The sequence below is a fragment of the Plecotus auritus genome (genome assembly GCF_963455305.1).
Source record: "Plecotus auritus genome assembly, chromosome: 10".
Taxonomy (NCBI): Eukaryota; Metazoa; Chordata; class Mammalia; order Chiroptera; family Vespertilionidae; genus Plecotus; species Plecotus auritus.
This window is the reverse complement of record NC_137785.1, coordinates 61,186,579-61,207,994: the sequence shown is the minus strand read 5'-3', so window position 1 is coordinate 61,207,994 and position 21,416 is coordinate 61,186,579. Positions and strand designations below refer to the sequence as shown.

The following is a 21,416-nucleotide window of genomic DNA, read 5'->3' as shown; positions in this document are numbered from 1 at the left end:
CCAGCTCCAGCAGCCACGGGCGCGGGACCCAGCCTCGGCCTCCAGACTCGGCTGAGTCTGGCCCTGGACAGCGGCCGGCCCTTCCGGAGCCCTGGGCTCTGGGCTCGGAGGACTCAGCATCTCCCAGCTGGGCGCCCCCACTCCCCCACGTCCAGCTGACTCTCAGGCAGCTCTGACCTCGCCTGGGTGGGGCGGGGGCCACGAGAGGCGGGCAAATGCGCCTGCTGGACCCACTGCCCTTCTCCCCGCCCCGGGTCCCACCGCACAGCCCAACACGCTCAAACACGACCTCCCCCAGCGGCTTCGCACAGAATCTAGCACACAGATGCCGACACGCGACCTTACACGCTGCTGCTGACACGTGACTCTGGACGGGCCCTCCGTGCACGCGCCAGGCAAGCCCTGGGGCCGCTCCCGGGGACAGAAGTCCCGGGGTCCCGAGAGCCTAAAATCTCACACCCAGCACCTGTGGCCCTGGCCGCAGGCCGGCACTGCTCTAGGAGGCTGCTGGCATTGGTGTTGGTGACAGGGCTAAGGGCCTACTGTGTGTTGGGAGGGACAAGAGGCCAGAGTTTATACAGACGACAGCCAGGTTGTGGGTCACAGGTCTGCAAGCGCAACTGAGGGAGGGACGGACTCCACCCAGGACTAGAGAAACAGCGTCCGTAGCGAAGGGACTTTTCAGCTGGGCTTTGGAGGATGAATAGGAGTTTTCTTGGGGGCAGGGAGGAGAAGTCGCTGCTTTTTCAGGACACGGAGATGCACGCAGAGGCACAGAGAGCAGGGTGTGGTGTCTCAGGAATGGCACGTGCCCAGTGGCATCGTAAAAGGTGACAATGAGGCCAGAGGGACGGGGGAGAGGCATGTCCTGTGGGAAGAAGCTGGGAAGGTCGGAGAGGCTGGGCGGTGAGGCCTCAGTGCAATGCCGCTGGCCACGGGCCGCCCCAGGCCACCGTGTTTCTGTCCAAGTTGGAGTGGGATGAGGGACCAGGCCACACGACCTCAGAAAGCCATGTGCCAGGGCAGTGGCCTGGACGGCCACTCATTCGGCCTCACCAGCCACGCACTCAGCGCCCCAGGCCCATGGCCGCCCCGACTGGGTGTCCCGGGCAGCGAGTTCAGACCTCAGGGGAGGGTCGTGATGGAGGGGTGCGCACCTGGGCCTGAGCGATCGAGTCGGAAAGTGGGGGTGAAGGGACGGGATGCTCGTAGGAAGTGAATCAGCCCAGGTGTGGGGGACCTGTGTGGGGGCGCACCCCCAGGAGAAGGCAGCCTGCCAGGGAGGGTCTGCAGAGGCCGAGGGTGCCACGTTCACAGGGGGGCACCCTGCCTCTCAGGACGAAGGAGCCACCAGCCAGCACGCTGGGGACGGCAGACAGCGGGCAGGGCCGGGGAGAGGGGCGACGGCCCAGCAGGGTACGGCCGAGAAGGGTGAACCCAGGCATCGAGCATGTCACCAGGCCGGGGCCGGGCCCCCAGCTCACCGGAGAACGCCCAGCAGGGCGCCCAGCAGGAGACACCCATCCCCCCCGCCCCGAACCGGCACAGCTTCACTTCCCCGGGCAGGAGACACCCATTGGGTTGCCTGTGGGCCTCTGGGCACCCAGCCACTACGACCCACCAGATCACTGCTTCCCTCTGTCTCTGTCACCCAACTCGCCACCACGTCTGTCCCCACCCTCATCCCCTCCCCTCCCCCAGTCCCCTCCTCTCCCCTGCTCTTTCCCCTCCCCTGTCCCTTCTTTCCCGGCCCCTTCCCGCCTCTGGTGCTCACCCGTGCAAGGCCCTGCTCCCACTCTCCCTCCAGCGGGGACCACACCTGCCCTAGATGCCATCTGCAGACCTACTGTGTGACAGGAGGAACGAGAAGCTGGAGGGGAGTTTATACAGACGACAGCCAGATCGTGGTTGCTCCCCCTCCCCTGACTTCTCATCCTCTCCATGTTCCACGTGGATCACCTGGCATCCGGGGCCCCGAGGCTGCCCAGTCGGGGCCTCACCCCCAGCCCAGGGCCCGCTCAGGTCACTCAGCCGAAGGGCCAGGATGGGTGTCCACGGGAGACCCAGCCTGTCCCCCCCCGTCCCCCGCCCCCATCACACGCACAGGATGTGGGACAGGAAGCGGGGGGACCCAAGCAAGGCCGAGTGAGGGGTGGCCTCTGGGCCCCTGGGCATCTCACTGCCGGGCCGGGCAGGGCGGGCCTGCCTTGCTGGATTCGGCAGGGACCGTGCCAAAAGCCTGAGTCAGCTTCGCTGTTTTGAGTGGGAAACACCTACATTTCGCTCCAGGCACACAGGGCAGGTGGGCGGACCTTGAGAGTCTCCACGGTGAAGCCCCCGGAAACGAAGAGCAGCTCCTGGCCCTGTCCCAGGGGTGAGGACCCCCTCACCGAACCCCCGCACACTCTCCAGCCACAGCCACAGCCACAGAGCGTCCCTCCCTCTGTCCCCCCAACACCCCAACCGCCCTTCTCCCCTCACCGCGGGCCTGGCCGGCCAGGCGACAGTAAGGGGCGGGTGGGACCAGAGCACGCACACACACGGAATCTGCACACAGGGATCGCAGGAAAAAGGAATCCCTGCCAGGCCGGCGTGGCTCAGGGGTTGAGCGTCGACCTAGGAACCAGGTCAGGGTTCGATTCCTGGTCAGGGCACATGCCCGGATTGGGGGCTCGATCCCCAGTAGGGGGCGTGCAGGAGGCAGCCGATCCATGATTCTCTCTCCTCATGGATGTTTCCATCTCTCTCTCCCTCTCCCTTCCTCTCTGAAACCAATAAAAAAAAATAATAATAATTAAAACAGTAATAATCCCCTGGCCACAGCCCATCCGCCAAAAGAAGGTGTAATCGATGGGAAAATTAACTGCATCCCTAAATAACGAAGTGACGGCCTTTCTCCAAGGTGCCTTATTGATTTGTAAATACGGTTATTGAGTTTTTGGAAGTTCTCATTTAAATGTATCGATCTATTAGTGTTTGGTCGCATTTCCGCCCAAACGTCTCGGAGGAGATGGATGGCTAAGCCCACGTCACCGCAGAGACCAAAACTCTGCCAAACCGCGAACGCCCTGCACCCACAATGCCCCGGAGCCGCCTGGGGCCCGTCCACAGGGCCCGAGGGTCCGGGCGGCGTCCAGAGTGGACGCCTCGTTTTTAAGAACGGAGCTTTCCGCCCGGCCCGCGGGGCGCGGGGGCTGAGCGTCGACCTGTGAACCAGGAGGGCAGAATTCAATTCCCGGTCAGGGCACAGGCCCGGGTTGTGGGCTCGATCCCCAGTGCGGGGCGTGCAGGAGGCAGCTGATCCACGATTCTCTCTCCTCATTGATGTTTCTCTCTCTCTCTCTCCCTCTCCCTTCCTCTCTGAAATCCATACAAATATCTTTTTTTAAAAAAAAGAGGAACGGAGACGGCTGTCATGGGAACGGGCATGAGCAGAGCTGGGTCCCGGTGGCAGGCGGCGGGCGGCGGGGGGAAGGGAGTCACCGCATGATCCAAAGTGGTGTGAGAAGCAGCCCGACGGGAACCTTCTAGAAAACGGCCCACGCCCGCCCTGGGGAAGCTGCCGTCCAGGGGAAGCCTGTGAGGCGGAGGGCCTCGGGCTGGATGTGAGGGCGCAGGCCCCGGCGTTGGAGCAGAGTCCGAGACCACTCGGTTGAGCCCCTTTGAATTAGCGCCAAGAAAACGGATCGTCAGGACGCCTGGAGGCTCGCCTCTTCTTGGGCCACTCACAGCTCAGACTCATCTGGCCTCGAAGCTTCCTAGGACCGAGCCACCCTGTTCTTCGGGGGTGGACAGGCCGCCGCCGTCTCGGAGGAGCCAGACGCCGGATTCGGTGCCCGGAGTGCCATGCGGGAGGGTCAGGGACGCCGCACGTCGGCCGGAAGGGGTGTCCAGGGGGTTGGTTAGCACCATGTTCTGCTTGGTCCGAAGGCTTCACCCTCGCACGTACATCCCAGCCGGGGAGAGGCGGGACGGGCCCTCTCGGACGTCGCCGAGGCGGATCGAGGCCCAGCCAGGGGAAGCCCTCCGCCAAGGGCACTCAAGGTCGCAGTCAGAGCTGAAGGCAGGCTCCAGGGGTCCTCGCTGTGGTCCTCCGAGGTCGGACACCAGACTCCACAGGTGCGGGTGCAAGGATACTCCCCCCGCCCCGCATCCCAGCCCGGCCGGCCCAGAGCCACGCGGAGCGGTCCGAGGGGTGAGCGCCCCGCAGGGGCAGCGAGGAGGGCGCAGGCCGAGGGGGGCCCAGCTGTGCTCAGGGCGCGGTGGGCGCAGGGAGTGGAGCCGACCCTGAGGCCTGACCTCCGCACGCCGCCCGCCGGCAGCTGTCTGGGCGGGACCCGCGCCTCTAATTGACCTCATTATCTCCCCTCCACAAGGTGAGGTGCGGCCGTGCGGGGGCCGCGGGCGGCGGGGGCGGCGGGGCCGGATGCAGCCCCTCGGGGCGCGTGGCCAGGGAGCATAGGCAGCGGCTGCTGGGGCGGCCCTGGTCCACCCGTGAGTTCTCCACCCACAGCCCCGGCCCGGGCGGCTGGGGTTCCTGGGTCACGCCCCACGGGGTGCACCATTGGGAATGGGCTGCTGCCCGCCTCGCCGCCCCCTCTGGGCTGCGCACGCTCCTGGGGCCACTGACCATGCTTCTGGGGGAACCCTGGGCGCTCTGGGCTCCAGTCTGACCCCCTCAATTCCTTCACCCAGCTCCCCCCAATCCAGGCCCCCCAATCCAGGCCCCCAATCCAGCCCCCCCAATCCAGCCCCCCCAATCCAGCCCCCCCCAATCCAGCCCCCAATCCAGGCCCCCAATCCAGGCCCCCAATCAAGCCCCCCCAATCAAGCCCCCCCAATCCAGCCCCCAATCCAGGCCCCCAATCAAGCCCCCCCAATCCAGCCCCCCAATTCAGCTCCCCCAATCCAGACCCCCCAACCCCCCCATCCAGACCCCCAATTCCCCCCAATCCAGCCCCCCAATCCCCCCAATCCAGACCCCTAATCCCCCCCAATCCAGACCCCTAATCCCCCCAATCCAGCCCCCCCAGTCCCCCCCCAATTCAGCCCCCCCAATCCAGCCCCCACCGGCCAGAGGAGCAAGCACCGCCACCGCCCGGAGCCGCAGGCCAGGCCGGGGCCCGGGAAGCGCTCCGTGGGCTGTGCGTGCCGTGGGCTGCGTGTGCCCTGAGCTTGTTTTCTCGCCAAAATACGACCCCCTTTGTCTTCGCGCAAAAGAGGCGGCGCGGCCCCGTCTGTGGGGCGCGGAGACGCTGCCAAGCGCCTCTCTCGGGCGGCGCCGGGCCCCTCCCAGCCTCCCCGGCTATATTTTTAACATAAAAACCCTGCATTTAATTGGTTATGCATCTCTGTTCTCTCCGCACTCCTGGATATCACGTGGAAACACATTAGTACACAGCAATTAGTGCGGTGGCAGCCAACAGCCAAGGCACCGGGCGCCGTGGGTGATTAAAGAGTATTACTCTTCATTTCCACGGTGCCGCCGAAAGATGGGGGCGGCGAGGATGCCCGCTTCCGTTCGAGGCATGAAAAACACACTAACAGGTGGCCGCGGCTTCTCGGGGCGCCACCGACTCCCGTCCAGAGAGAGCGCCCCTGGTTTTTATTTTTATTTTTATTTTTAATGGGGAAAAAAAAAAAACCCTCTTCCTTTTGTACAAGCCGGGGCGGTGTTTCTCCTCTTCACGCCACCAGATCTGTAAGCAGAAATATCACTTCCTGGGACTGACGGCGTCAGGAGAAATAACGCCCCGACCTTCATCGCCGCAAAAAAAAAAATGGAAAAGACTCCTTTCCGTGGAAACGTACGCCCTCATTTCTGTCTTTCCAGAGAGCGAGGCCAGCACCTGGGGCCCGAGACCGCGGGCAGGCGAGCAGCACCTGGCCCCGGACGCCCGGCTCTCCCTGGACTCCACACGCCCCTGTCTGTCTGTCTGTCCGTCCGTCCTCCTCCTCCTCCCAGGCCCTGGCACCTCTTCCGCGGCATCTGATTAAGTTCACAATGTGCCGCTATTTGCATGCAGATCCGGGGCTTTCTCTCCAGCTGCTCCCGGCCCGCTCCCTCTCCGCGGTGAGCGCGCCGCGTCCCTCAATGCGATCTTTGCGGGGCCCAGGTGTGCGCTCCTCGGGGGCGCCCGCCTTCCCCGCGAGCTTTCTTTCCGCGGCGTGGAGGAGGCTCTGTTGCAGGCAGGGCCACATCTGGAGGCGAAGTCTCCTATTCATTACACACTTTCTTTACCGCGAGGAAGACAGAGCCTGAAAGAGGCCGCCGCGTGGCCGGGGCCCGTGTGTTGTTGTTCTGTTTGGTGTGTGTGGTGTTTTTTCCCAGGCGTTTCAATATTTAAAGAGCCATTAACCAAGGGAGGGGACGGGTTTCTAGGAAAAGAGAAACAAGCCACCTGAAAGCGTAGTGTCTGCCCGCCTCCCGCCTCCAGCCTGGCCAGTCTGGGGAGAGGCACCAACGGAGGCCTTTAGAGGCGAGGAGGGGAGGGAGCTGAGGTGGGGGTGGGGGGGCAGGCCGGGTGCAGAGAGGCCTGTGCTCGGGAATTTGTTTTAAAAGAAGCAACTGCTGGTGGCCTTCAACCTGTCTGCTCCCGGCGGACACGCGCTCGGGGCACCCAGCGCGGACAGTTGGATCCCTCCACGGCCCAGAAGCAGAACCGAATGAGTGGGCGCAGGCCCCGATGCTGCACTTGCTCGGCGGGGGGCGGGGGGCGGGGGGAGAGGGTTACGGTCAGGTTCGAGGCGGAGGAAAAGGACAGTCTAGAGCTGAGTGTTCGTCTCACCTTTCCCGGAGAGACAGGCTCGGCCCAAAGAGCCCGAGAGTTACTTTCGCGCCACGTGGGGATGTGCTTTCCAAAACACCACCCCCCGCCCCCGGCTGCGGCCAGATCCGATGGGAGGGAGGGGATGGACCCCGTGAAGCTGGAACGTTCCAACAGCTGCATTGCCCCCTCGGAAGGGACGGCGCGTCCCACATGCTAGAAAATGTCGCTTTTGGTTCAAGAATTAATTTGCAAAAGGATAGGTACTGCGTGGACAAGGGTCCATGTATGAGCGTGTGTGTGTGTCCTGTGCGGAGGAGGCAACACATGCACACACACATAAACATGCTTGCACACGCATACACAAATACGCACAAACATATAAACACATACACAAATATATACATGCACAGACGCACGTGCGTGCACACTGGCACATGTGCACATACACGCGCACACACATAAACATGCTTATACACATACACAAATACACACAAACATATAAGCACATACACAAATGGACATACACAAATGCACATGCATGCACACTGGCACATGTGCACATGCATGCACCAACACATAAACATGCTTATACGCATACACAAATACACACAAACATATAAGCACATACACAAATATACATGCACAATCGCACATGCATGCACACTGGCACATGTGCACATGCATGCACCAACACATGTGTGTACACATGCATGCGCACGCGCACACACACACAAGCACACACACACTGAAAGGTGAATGACTTTGAGAACAAGGATCATCGAAGTGGGGCCAATCTCATTTTTCAAGTCCAACGCCAGCAGGTACAAGCCTGAGCCGGTTGTGGCCACGTGGCCAGCTCCTGGGACAACCAGGATGAGACCACCTGTGCCGGCGTCCGGCATCGGGGAGAACCCGGGCCAGTCCCAGCAGCGCCGGGGCGGCTCCCACCGGCCACACGGGAGCAGGGACCTCACAGGCGCAGGGCCTTTCTGAGTCCTGCCTCCCCGAGTCCCACTTCCTGCCCCCGGTGCCAACCCTTCCCTCTGCCACAGAGCCAAGCCCCTTCCCTCTGCCCCCGGTGCCAAGCCCTTTCCCTCTGCCCACGGTGCCAAGCCTCTTCCCGGGGCATCCCCCTTTGTCTCAGCCAGAGGTGCCGGCCACAGATGGAGGAGGCAGCCGGGCCTACACGGGGCCCCTCTCCGGACCGACCGTGCGGCAGCCTCCGCGTGCTCAGCTGGCGACGGGAAGCCCGCGCCCCGCCAGGTGGGTGCCACATGCAGGAACAGGCGATAAAAAGGGTCCGGTTCACTGAGGCTATTTCTTCCTCGTGACTCAGCTGCCCCTCCCGCTCCCCAGGGAGACAGGCCGCAGAAGGAATCCACCACACTTAGCAATCTACGCCTTTTTTTTTTTTTTTAAAGACCCGTTTTTTTTAGGCAAATAACACAAAGAGAAAGAACCGTGTTTTCATGGGGGTCTTTGGGGGCCACGGGCCTTTCCCGGGCCCCTGCTCGCCGGCACCCCGGCCCCGCGCCCCTCCCGCAAATCCAGAGCAGAGGAGCAGATGCAAGCGGACAGGGTGACATCATTGAGTGGCATGTGGCGGGGGGCGGGGGGGGGCCGGGGGGCGGGCGGGCGGGGGGAGGGGGGCGGGGATAAGCAAAGACAAATGACATTTTGCCGCGGTGGCGGCGGTGCTATTTTCGTGGGGGTGGCTTGACTTTTGGCCCAAACGCATATGCCCACGGCAGGGCGAACTCCAGGGACCCACAAAAAACGAATGTGTGCTCACAGCTGTACTGTACTCCACGCAGATGACATGTTCCGGGCGCCGCGGCCACCGCAGAATGCTAATTAACATACTGGAGCGGTGAGAGCGGCTGCGAGGGCCTTATTGTTCCATTATTTCACGAGGCCCAGCTGCCTTTGTTTATGCCACTTCTCCGCGCGTGCCACAGGTTTTTTTTCTCCTCCCCAAATACTCCCCCCGCCCCCCGATCCAGCGTTAATATTTAAAAAACAAAGGGGTGGCAGATTGTCGTGTTGGGCTCGAACCGTGGCACCGTTAAGCTGCTCTGGTTCGGCGCTGAGAAATAATTGAACAGCCGTGGCCAGCCGGCACCACGGCCGCGTGCGCGGCCGGAGCGGCGGGCGCGTGCCCGGCCCGCGGGGCATCGCTTCGGAGGGTTAGGGCGGCCAGCTAACGGGAGCCTCTCCCAGAATCCGTACCCTAACAGCCCCTCGAAATGAACGTGGTTTTTTTTTTTTACACGGAGCGCCGCAAACCGTAAGCGCGGAGACATGCTACCTGGGGGCCCGCGAGGAAGCTGGGATGCAGAATTAAGGAGCAATTACATTTTTTTTTCTTTTTTTTTTTGGCAAACTAATATTACAGGCGATTATTAAAAACAAACACTTTCAAAAAGATGGACTTCGCATTAAATAATGGGAGAGCACCAGTGCCCCCACTCCCCCCGACACACACACACACACACCCCACCTGATTAATCATTTTTTTACACTTTTTAATAGCTGTTTCACCTGCCGGCTGCGTGATCGGGCTGCTACTAAGGACGGATACTGATGACGGAGGCAGAGATGATTCCACGGAAAGCCATTATTTAAAGCTTGTTTGCGGTAACAATAAATAAGTAAACAAACAAACAAATAAATGATTTCGTAACCTCACTCAGGAGAACGCCGTCTGCCAGCGGCTTCCCTTTGGCTTCTTGGGCCCGGACGGTGCGTCCGTGTGTTCTGTGAAACACGGGTTTTCTCAGAGGGTGCCGGGCAGCGATCTATAGGTACGTCAGGCACGTGCCATCACGTTGGGGGGGGGGGGGGAGGGAGGGGGAGACGCTGGCCGGAGCCCAACGTGTTTATGGCGCTTGGCTCCTGCGCAGAACAGAAGGCCCTGGCGCTTTGTGTCCGGTCTCCCCCACGCGCCTCCGTCCGCACCAGGTACCGTAGTTGGGGACATAGGTCATGCCCCGCGCAGACGCCTCGCCGCCAGAGGCACGCGTTTCCATCTGAGAAGCGTTTCCCCTAAAAAGCCTGGCCCTGCGCTCCTCACAGCCACACCGACGCTCAAGACCGCACCCCACCCCCCCCACCACCACCACCACCACCAGCCACAGCGAGCGGCTTTCTGAGGATCAGCCTGGAATCTCAGCTCCGCGGAGACCCGCCTGCAGGGCGTCTCCTCCGGCGGTAAGGAGAGGCGTTCGGCGGCCCGCGTCCCCGGGTGCGCGTCCCCAGGAGGGTGCCACAGGTGTGTCGCCTCCGTCGCGACAGAGCGCTCGCTCAGCTGTGGCCGTCCCCCCCCCCCCCCCCCCCCCCCCCCCCCCGCTGTGGACACAACATAGATTGGCTTTAATTGGATCCAGGAGCGAGCTAAATTACCCACCCGCTCGGCGCCTCGGCCCCCAGCCAGCGCACGGACCAATAATAATAAACTTTCCGTAACAGCGCGCAGCCCCGGACGGCGTTTTCCTCTTCACCTGAATGTGGAACGACTCTCTTCTGCTGACAGCCACCGAAGGAATTCCTTGTGAAAACAAACAGAATTGGTTTCCTTTTCAAAAAATAAAAAATAAAAAAGTGCTGCCCTCGCCGGTGTGGCTCAGTGGACAGAATGTCGGCCGGTGGTCCTGGGTTCGATTCCAGTCAAGGGCAGGTCCCTCGGTTTCATGCTCCTCCCCGGCCTGGGCCCTGGTTGGGGCGTGTGCAGGAGGCAACCGATCGATGTGTCTCTCTCTCACTTTGATGTTTCTGTCTTTTCCTCTCTCTTCCACTCGCTCTAAAATCAATGGGGAAATATCCTCAGGCGAGGAATAAAAAAAACACACAAGCCAAAACCGGTTTGGCTCAGTGGATAGAGCGTCGGCCTGCGGACTGAAGGGTCCCGGGTTCGATTCCGGTCAAGGGCATGTACCTTGGTTGCGGGCACATCCCCAGTGGGAGGTGTGCAGGAGGCAGCTGATCGATGTTTCTCTCTCATCGATGTTTCTAACTATCTGTCCCTCTCCCTTCCTCTCTGTAAAATATCAATAAAATATATTTTTAAAAAATATCCTCAGGCTAGGACAGTGGTCGGCAAACTCATGAGTCAACAGAGCCAAATATCAGCAGTACAACGATTGAAATTTCTTTTGAGAGCCAAATGTTTTAAACTTAAACTTCTTCGAACGCCACTTCTTCAAAATAGACTCGCCCAGGCCGTGGTATTTTGTGGAAGAGCCACACTCAAGGGGCCAAAGAGCCGCATGTGGCTCACGAGCCGCAGTTTGCCGACCACTGGGCTAGGAGAAAGAAAGAAAAGAAGGAGAAGAGAAGAGAAGAAAAAAAAAGAAAGAGAGAGAGAGAGACAGGGCCCTCCCTATGCTACCCCTAATTTATAAAGACGAGATCAAGCCCTTTCGCGGGCAGAAATCGCATCTTCAGACTACACTCAGGGGCCCACCATGGGCACGAATTTTTAACGATCTTAATCCCACTTACACTTGGTCAGCATTCCATTGGGAAGCTAACCTTGTGCTGAAACTGATCCGAGTCAGTCGCAGCGAGGCCGCGGAACCACTGAATCCATTATAGGTCGCGTACACGCACGTCCGCGCGGCCGCCAGACGGCCGGCAGCTCCGTGCCCACAGCAGAGGCCGCGGTGGATGGACGTCCGCGTGGAGCTCTGGACAGAGAGGACGCGGCTGAATCTACACCCCGGGGCAGTGGCTGCGACGCCGCAGGTGGACTCAGACAGGCGGATGGGGAGACGCGCCTTCCGGGGCCTCTCCCGCAGAGCACCCAGTCCTGGAGCCAACGAGGGGCGCTGCTGGGGACCGGCCGGACCACCCTGCCCCGAGGCCCACTGGCTGAACTCCCCACACACACGTTCACGTGTCCCGTGTGGCAGTTTAAGAAAATCATGGGAGAGGTGTCAACTTGCAAGACTGGCTGAATTCCATGAAAAAGACAACAGATTTCTGACTTCGCTTGAAAAGCCTGAAGGTCTAGCAGCCCCAGACCCACGTTCCCATGAGTCCCTGCGGGCACCGTCCCACTCCGTGCCATTCGGAGGGAAGGGGCCACACGGTCAGGAGACGCTCCCCACAGGCAAGCGGGGCGGACGGGGGAAGGGGACCTCAGGGTCCAGGCCTCCCGCCAGGCTCAGCCCACACGGGGCGGCCTCGGCCAGTTCTGCCCACAAGTCCCTCTTTGCGGAGGGTCAGGAAGGGCCTCTCCGCCCGGCCACGCCGAGAAGAAACTGTACATGCTGGAGGAGGAGGGAAGGGACCAGGCCCCAAGCTCAGACGACGGAGACAAAGAGGCTGGTGGAAGACCCAGGCGGGGGGTGGGGGGAGGGGGGGTCTTTAACCGTATTGAGCCATCACTGCTGTTAGTCAGGAGGGCAGACGGCGATGACAGTGGGACAGGCGGGAGCAGAAGAGGTGGAGGCGGTAGGTGAGGCCAGTAAAATGGGAGACTCCACAGATCATCACTCCCTGTGGTCAGTGGTGCCAGGAGCCACAGTCAGGGCCATGGTCAAGGCCATGGTCGGAGCCACAGTCAGAGCCACAGTTGGAGCCACAGTCAGAGCCATGGTCAAGGCCACAGTCAGAGCCAAGGTCAGGGCCATGGTCAAGGCCACAGCCAAGGCCATGGTCAAGGCCACAGTTAGAGCCACAGTCAAGGCCACAGTCAGGGCCACAGTCAGAGCCATGGTCAGGGCCATGGTCAGAGCCAAGGTCAAGGCCACGGTCAAGGCCACGGTCAGGGCCACAGTCAGAGCCATGGTCAGAGCCAAGGTCAAGGCCACAGTCAGGGCCACAGTCAAGGCCACAATCAGGCTCTAGACCAGCCTTGGGCAAACTACGGCCCGCGGGCCGGACCCGGCTATTCTATCCGGTTCTCTTGCTCTCCCCTCCACTCCTTTACTTTGAATTTATATTAGTTCACACAAACAATCCATCCATGCTTTTGTTCCGGCCCTCTGGTCCAGTTTAAGAACCCATTGTGGCCCTCGAGTCAAAAAGTTTGCCCACCCCTGCTCTAGACTCTTACTCCTCACCACACAGCTGGGCCAGCCTCAGGGCACTTCCTGGGGCTCCACCCTCGACCTCCTGAATCAAATACACATTAAAGGCCCTTGTCCACCCACCAGACAGAGAGAGCAGAAGGGGCCGGCCTCCCTGCGGGCCTGGGCTTCGCCATGTGGGGGCACGCCGGTCCGGATGGCAAAGGAGCCCCCAGGAGGCCAGGTGTGTTTGCAGGGATCGCATGGTCACAGGGATCACGCGCTCCCGGACCTCCCACCCAGAGGACGCTCTTCCCGGCCATCCGGAGACGACACGACCCCGCAGTCAGGTGGCGTGTAATTAGCATTGAACTCTTCCACTCCATGTACGTTACAGCCTCGCCTGAGCCACTTCATCTGGAGAGGACCCCGGCACTCCAGATCACAATGAAACATTAGCATGTCGGCGGGAGCTCGTCACGGTGCGCGCCCCGGCGCCAGCCCACCCCCTCCGCGGCCCCCCGGCAGGGAAGACTTGGTTGTCAGGGGTCAGACTCGGACCTGCCAACGTGGAAAGACGCTGCATCGCTGGGAAGCGAGAACGGGAGGCGCTTAGCCTTGTCAAAGCTGGAGTCGAGCCCGGCCAGCGTGGCACAGGGGTGGAGCATCGACCTAGGAACCAGGAGGTCACGGTTCGATTCCCGGTCAGGACACAGGCCCGGGTGGTGGGCTCCATCCCCAGGGTGGGGCGTGCAGGAGGCAGCCGGTCCGTGAATCTCTCTCATCATGGATGTTTCTCTCTCTCTATCCCTCTCCCGTCCTCTCTGAAATCAATGAAAATATATGTTTAAAAAGCTGGAGTCAAATCTTCATGCTCCCACCTGGATTTTCTTTCTGCCTCTCGAAACCACCAGCCGGGCCTGCCCCGGGGTCCTCACGGGATCGGTGCCCACTGTCCAGGCTGCCCGCGGACCACGGATGCACGGGGCCACCTCCCCTGACACACAGACAAGCTCCTTCAGAAAGACGAACATTCACATTATAAGCTCAATATAAAAACATACGGGGTGGGGGGGGTAACAGGGGGCCTACAGCGGTGAGTACGCGAACCGCAGAGTTCGTCCTTGTATTACTGATGACCTGTCCTAGGATCTCCCCTAGGAACACCTGTAAACTGCCTTTCGCCCAACCCTGCATCTAACGGGCAGGTCAGACCAGAGATTTCTTGGATATTATTACTTCACAAAGCTAAATGTAAGCGTTCATTGAAAGAAGTGTGCCCTTCAAAAAAATATATCCAATCGACAAGCAGGAACAGAGTAAGAGATGGAAACGGAGGTGTGTGAATGAGGAACGTGGCTGGGCTGGCGCCAGGGGGTCATTCCCAGCAGCCACTCTGCTGCCCCCACCCACCCACCTCGGGCCTGCCGGTCCTGCCCACCGGACTCCTGGCCCTGCTGGCCCTGGGCCCCCGCGGGACCGTCAGAGGCAGACGTGGGCTCTGGCGAGGGCCTGTCTGAACCCTGAGGGCCAGGGGCAGTCACAGAGCTGCAGCAGATCCCTTCCCTTTTAAAGGAGAGAAGGAGAAAGAGGTGGGATGGAGAGAGAGAGAGAGAGAGAGAGAGAGAGAGAGAGAGAGAGAGAGAAAGAGAGAGAAGGAGGAGGTGGGGACGAGAAGAAAAAAAGGCAGAAACAGGGAAGAAAAAGGAGAGAGTCGGGGAGGGAAAGAAAGAGAGTTGGGGGGGGAGGTCAGAGCGACTGGCTAAAGGCCTTATCGGGAAGAAAAATTTTCAAATGCACGCCCTCTATTTATGCCCCAAATAAACAAGATAATTAAGTGTTCGCTTCCTAAGTTGTGCCTCGGTTTCAAGATCAGCTGTGGCCGCGCGTGTTTGGATTCCGGCGAGCGTGTCGGAGAGCCGCGGGCCCTGACCCTCCGACCGGGGAGCCGGGCAGGGCCATCGCTCTCACGCTGGGATCAAGGCGCGGCACGGGGAGCTGAACAAACGAACATTCTGCCCTCGGCGTGGAAGCACCAGCGGGAGGCCTGATGAATCTGCTAATTGTTCCCGCGTCCCGGCCTGCTCTCGGCCGCGGCACGCACCCTCGGGGTGCCCGGGGAGCATCTTTGGTGTGTGGCGCGGGAGAATGCCAGCGTGGGTTTCGTGAAGAGCGGCGGTCCCTTTGGCGTTGTGTCCAGAAGGCCAACCTTCTGCGCGCGATCCGTGGCCCTGGCCCCAGAGCACCCCCGTCAGCTGGACAGGGTGGACGCCGCCCTGGGCCCGGGCCTGCTGGGCCTCGCTCTTCCTGAGGCCCCTCTCGGCCGGTGGCTCTCCACCTTCCTGATGCCGCCGCGACCCTTGAATGCCGTTCCTCGTGTGGTGGTGACCCCCCACCATGACGTTATTTTCGTTGCTACGTCATAACTGTCATGTTGCTACGGTTAATGAATCGTCACGGAAATATCTGTGTGTTCCGATGGTCTTAGGCGACCCTGCTCGCGGTTCTCAGGTCGCGACCCACACGTTGAGAACCGCTGCTGTAGAGCCTAAGACAGCCTTGGGCAAACGACGGCCCGCGGGCCGGATCCGGCTGTTCTATCCGGTTCTCTTGCTCTCCCCTCCGCTCCTTTACTTTGAATTTGTATTAGTTCACACAAACACTCCATCCATGCTTTTGTTCCGGCCCTCCGGTCCAGTTGAAGAACCCATGGTGGCCCTCGAGTCAAAAAGTTTGCCCACCCCTGGCCTAAGACCATTGGAAAACACAGATATTTCCATGACGATTCATTAACCGTAGCAACATGACAGTTATGAAGTAGCAACGGAAATAATGTTATGGTTGGGGGTCACCACCACATGAGGAGCTGTATTCAAGGGTCGCGGCCTCAGGAAGGTGGAGAGCCACTGCTCTAAGCCCTGAGCAAGACGAGGTGGCGCCAGGTATGCACAGGCCGCCGACGTCCCTTCTCCCCTCCCCGCGTCCTCTGCCCGCTCAGCCTCAGGTGCCCGGGGCCTGGGCGGGTCCCGGGTCATCGCAGATACCCAGGCGTGGCAGGCTTCTCTCACCATCAGGCACCAGCCTCACCTCCACCCCCATCCGCTCGTACCCTAAGTTCTGACGGTACAGCTCTGCTCCGTCCCCAGTTTTCCCCCTGTCCCCCCTTCCACAGCCTCTGCCTGGATGGGCCGCCATCCCCCACCCCCAGCCCCACCTGCAAAGGCACCTGGGAAAGTCCTGCCTCCTTCAGGCAGCGCTCCCTGCCTTCTCCCCGTCCGTCTGTTTATGAAAACCTCCTGTCCCCACAGTCCGGCTCCCGGCCAGCTCGCCCCGGAGCTCTGCCCGAGCCGCACGCCAGCCCAACGTCTGCTTTCTTTTCTTAATTCTCACTGAGGGTGCGTTTATGGATTGTTAATATTATTTTAGTTTTCAATCAGAGTTGAGGTATTGATTTTTAAAGAGAGAGAGAGAGAGAGAAACATGGATGTGAGAGAGAAACATCGATCGGTTGCCTCCCGCATGCACGCCGACAGGGGATCAAACCCACGGCCTGGGTATGTGCCCCGAGCAGGAATCACACCCGCAACCTTTTGGCAAACAGGACGGCGTGCCAACCAGCCGGGCCCCCCACCAGGGACCGACGTTCGCTTCCTGGAAGGGACTGCAGAGCCGCGCGGGGTGCACGCTCCGATGATGGCCCGCCCCTCGCTGTCCGTCAGCTGGGCGCTCCCGGCACCTACTCCCGGCCCCTCCGCAGGCCTGACGCCCGTGCTCCGCTGGGACCGGAGGTGGCGCCGGTCACCTTACCTCTGCGCCCGGCTGCTGTGTCCTCTTCCCTCTGCTCGGTCACCCCGTGGGTATGGGGGTAGCCCTCGGAGTCCCCCGGGGCGCGTCCGTCAGGCCTGCGTCCGTGGTGCTCGGGGCCGGGCCTCGGGCCGTGTGGACTGACGGCAGCCCGGGGGCGGCTCCTCCGGGAAGCAGCGCCCCTGAGGCTGCGCAGGCCTCGGCCCCCACTGAGCGCCCGCTCCCTCCCCCCCCTGCCAGCTCCACAGGTGCCAGGGAGGACGGATGGGGTGGGGTGCTCAGGGGGCTTCGCCAGCTCACGGGCAAAAGGTGGGCCGGCGGCACGGAACCCAGATCCGTCTCGGCTGATGTCAATGCCCCGTTTCTCTCTGACTCTACAGGAGCCAAGAAGAGCCCCCCGGGCCGTGGTCACAGGAGCAGAAGCCCTGCTGGAGGGTAAGCCTCAGACACAGAGCCTTCTTCAGAGCCTGCTCCGAGGCCCGGCTGCAGGAGAAGGCCGGGGCCGGGGCCTGTGGGCCGGCCTCCCCCAGCCCACAGGGGGTCACCGACTGTCAGGACCAACAGCACGCCCGGCGGCCCCTGGAAGTCGGTTTCACATATGCTCACACACGCATGCACGCACACACGTGTGCACATATATGCACCGCCGTGCATGCGTGCACAGACATGCCTGCACACACGTGCACAGCCACACGCACGCCGGGGAAGGCTGGACTCCCGCACATCGGGATGTGGGAGGAGAACAGGCGGGCTCCCTCCCGCCTGGCCGCGGCCTCGCCCGCAGAGAGCACGGGGTCGGGAGCAGGAGAGGCTGCCCCGGCCGTCGGCCCCTGCTTCTTGCGCGCCGCCGCCGCCGGTTCTGTTGGCGGCAGCAGCCCTCAGACACGGCCAGCAACGGCCCCACGTGCGCGCGGTGCTGAGAAACCCCAACAGAAGGGGGTTCTGGCTGCCCCCGTTCCAGAGGCAGGAGGAAGCGGAGGGATGCTCGGGGCCCAGGAGGGAAAGTCTCCACGTGAGGAGCAGCTGCTGCCTCCGTTTACCCCCGTGCCCAGAGAAGGGAAGGGACAGGCTTGGAGGAGGGAAGAGCCACCCTGGACGGAGCTGGCACGAGGCAGGCCCTCCCAGGGCCCCCACAGGCCCGGCCGGAGCAGCGACGGCAGGGGAGCAGCGAATGGCCGCCGTGGGCAGTGGAGCCGCCCGAGTCCCGCCCTCGGCCCGCCCGCCCGCAGCCGCTGCCTTTGCAGCAAAGGCTGCTGGGAGCAGGCCTCGGCCCCGTGCTCCCGAGGAGCCCACCCTCCTGGGTCCTTGGACGGCACCCTCGGCCCCGAGCTCCCGAGGAGCCCACCCTCCTGGGTCCTTGGATGCGCCCTCGGCCCCGTGCTCCCGAGGAGCCCACCCTCCTGGGTGCTTGGACGGCACCCTCAGCCCCGAGCTCCCGAGGAGCCCACCCTCCTGGGTGCTTGGACGGCACCCTCGGCCCGGGCACCCGAGGAGCCCACCCTCCTGGGTCCTTGGACGGCGCCCTCGGCCCCGAGCTCCCGAGGAGCCCACCCTCCTGGGTGCTTGGACGGCACCCTCGGCCCCGTGTTCCCGAGAGCCCACCCTCCTGGGTCCTTGGACGGCACCCTCGGCCCGGGCACCCGAGGAGCCCACCCTCCTGGGTCCTTGGACGGCACCCTCAGCCCCGAGCTCCCGAGGAGCCCACCCTCCTGGGTGCTTGGACGCGCCCTCGGCCCCGAGCTCCCGAGAGCCCACCCTCCTGGGTCCTTGGACGGCAACCTCGGCCCCGTGTTCCCGAGAGCCCACCCTCCTGGGTGCTTGGACGGCACCTCGGCCCGGGCTCCCGAGGAGCCCACCCTCCTGGGTCCTTGGACGCGCCCTCGGCCCGGGCACCCTGCGGAACTCGGGGATGCCAGCCTGGGCTCCGGGCGCCGGGGCCGGGGGTGGCCGCTCCCAGGGGACCAGGCCGCGGGCTCCGGTGACGGTGAGCTCCCACCCAGAGCCCCGCCTGCCCCTCTGCACTGCCTGTGCCACGCTGCGGGGGACGGACAGACAGACAGACAGACAGACGGCCGGGGCGGCCGGCAGCAGCGGGCGGCGCCCTGGGTTAACGGCCTCTTTTCTGTTCCCTGGCGTCTCCTCGCAAAGCTGACCTAACGCGCGGCCTCGCCGCTCTCAACTCTGAAGGGCCCAGAGGGACACAGGGGCCTTTGTCCAGCGGCAAACAAAGGCCAAGTCATGGCGGGGTGGCCCCAAAGTGATGTGGGACACACGCCCGCCCGGGAGGACCCCGCCCGGGAGGACCCTGCCCGGGAGGACCCCGCCCCGCAGGCTCAGCGGGAAGGGGCGGAGGAAATGGGATCCAGTGCCCGCCCTGTCGCCCTGGGACTGGCCCATCCCAAGCCTGGGGGCGGGGGGCACCTCTATGTCCCACCAGCTCCCACAAAGAGGAGCGTCTCCGAAAAGGAAGGTCACCTTTGGACGCCTTCGCTGAAGCTGGTCACCTGGACGTGACCAGGCCTCGCCCCTGACTCCCTCCCTCGAGTCAAACCCCAAAGCCTGTCAATCACAAGCTGGTGCAAAGCAGAAAACAGCATTATTAGCTCCATAAACTCGGCCCAAGGGCCAGTGAAGGGGACGGATGGGAAATGAAGCTTTTGTTTCCAGGGAAGGAAGGAAGGAGGAAAGGAAGGAGGGAGGGAGGGAAGGAAGGAGGGAGGGAGGGAAGAAGGGAGGGAGGGAAGGAAGGAGGGAGGGAGGGAAGAAAGGAAGGAGGGAGGGAGGGAGGGAAGAATGGAGGGTGGGAAGGAAGGAGGGAGGGAGAGGAGGAAGGAAGAAGAGAGGGAGGGAAGGAAGGAGGGAGGGAGGGAAGGAAGGAGGGAGGGTGGGAAGGAAGGAGGGAGGGTGGGAAGGAAGGAAGGAGGGAGGGAGGGAAGGAGGGAGGGTGGGAAGGAAGGAAGGAGGGAGAGGAGGAAGGAAGAAGAGAGGGAGGGAAGGAAGGAGGGAGGGTGGGAAGGAAGGAGGGAGGGTGGGAAGGAAGGAGGGAGGGAGGGAGGGAAGGAGGGAGGGTGGGAAGGAAGGAAGGAGGGAGAGGAGGAAGGAAGAAGAGAGGGAGGGAAGGAAGGAGGGAGGGTGGGAAGGAAGGAAGGAGGGAGAGGAGGAAGGAAGAAGAGAGGGAGGGAAGGAAGGAAGGAAGGAGGGAGAGGAGGAAGGAAGAAGAGAGGGAGGGAAGGAAGGAGGGAGAGGAGGGAGGAAGAAGAGAGGGAGGGAAGGAAGGAGGGAGGGTGGGAAGGAAGGAAGGAGGGAGAGGAGGAAGGAAGGAGGAAGGGAAGGAAGGAAGGGAAGGAAGGAAGGAAGTAGGGAGGGAAGGAAGTAGGGAGGGAGAGGAAGAAGGAAGGGGGAGGGGAAGAAGGAAGGGGGAGGGTGGGAAGGAAGGAAGGAGGGAGAGGAGGAAGGAAGAAGAGAGGGAGGGAGGGTGGGAAGGAAGGAAGGAGGGAGGGAAGGAAGTAGGGAGGGAGAGGAAGAAGGAAGGGGGAGGGAGAGAAGGAAGGAGGGAGGGAAGGAAGGAGGGAAGGAAGGAGGAAGGGAGGGAAGTTGGGAGGGAGGGGAAGAAGGAAGGAGGGAGAGAAGGAAGGAAGGAGGGAGGGAAGAAGGAGGGAGAGAAGACACAGACAGGAGGAAGGAGAAGGAGGGGAGCCCCCCGCAGCAGCTCCACACTCTGGGGAGGGAGGCCCCCGGCGGAGGGCTGCGCGGCTGGCCCGGGCGGCAAGAAGGGTTAAATTTATGTTCCATTACAAGTCCCCCCCCCTTTTTTTTTTTTTTTTGGTTTCATCTTCTCAGTGAAACACATAACTTAAAATGAAATCAAATATTAAAAATGACAGCCTCTATAAGTGCCGTGAGTAACTTCAGGTCACGGAGGGAGGGCCCGCCGGCGAGTTGTCAGGCCATATCTGTCAGAGTGAATTAGAAACAATCAGCAGAGACTGAGAGGGAAGGTGATTGTTATTAGGCGGCCGGGCCGGAGCGGCGGCCCAGATGTGGTCATGCATATCAAGGACAGGAAGCGGCCGCTTCGTTCAGGAAGCCCCGGCGAGCAGGGGGCGCGGGAGGAGAGAAGTCCTTTGTCGCTAATAAGCTGGAAGTTACTTTGATAACAGCGGGGTGAGCTGGAGAATAAAACACAGCCCCTCCTCGCCACACACCATCCGTATGGCAGAGCCGGCGGGAAGGCACGCCGGGCACGGGCGGGCGGGCGGGCGGGAGGAGCCCCCGGCCTGCCTGCCAGCTGCGGGCCACGCCAGCCCCGGGCCCGTCCTGCCGGCCCGGCTGCGTCTGAGCACAGCAGACCCGCCGCCGCCCTCCAGAACGGCCACGGGGCCGAGGGGAGGCACCCGATCGTTTCCTGCAGCCCCGTGTCCGTGGCGGGGGGCGGCGGGGGGGAGGCGGAAGGCCCGTCCACAGCCTCCCGTAATGAAGCCCGTGGATGCGGCAAGAGAAGCAATTTCACATGCAGACCAGGCCCGGGTTCCTGCGAATTACTTAGGCTGCGTTCCGCAATTATCCCGTGATCCTCTCAGGCAACAGCCTGACAGCCGTTGTGCAAACAATGAAGGAATTACGGAAATAAAAACAAATAGCGTTCCCCCCGCAGAAAGGCCACGCGGCGTGTGCACGGGACAAGGGGAGCCGGGCCGGCCCGCCCTGCCCCGCCCGGGCACCTGCCCGTGGGCCCCCAGCTGGACGGGTGCGGGGCAGCCTGCGTGCCTCGCGGGGGCGCCGAGGACACGGGCCACCTCGGCAGGAAGGAGTGGCCCTGGGACCAGGAGGG

At 62.2% G+C, this 21,416-nt stretch overlaps 1 protein-coding gene across 1 annotated transcript in view; it reads right to left on the bottom strand.

Moving 5' to 3' along the window:
* The window catches only part of ZNF536 (zinc finger protein 536), a 346,815-nt gene that overhangs the window by 204,548 nt on the left and 120,851 nt on the right, over positions 1-21,416 (bottom strand).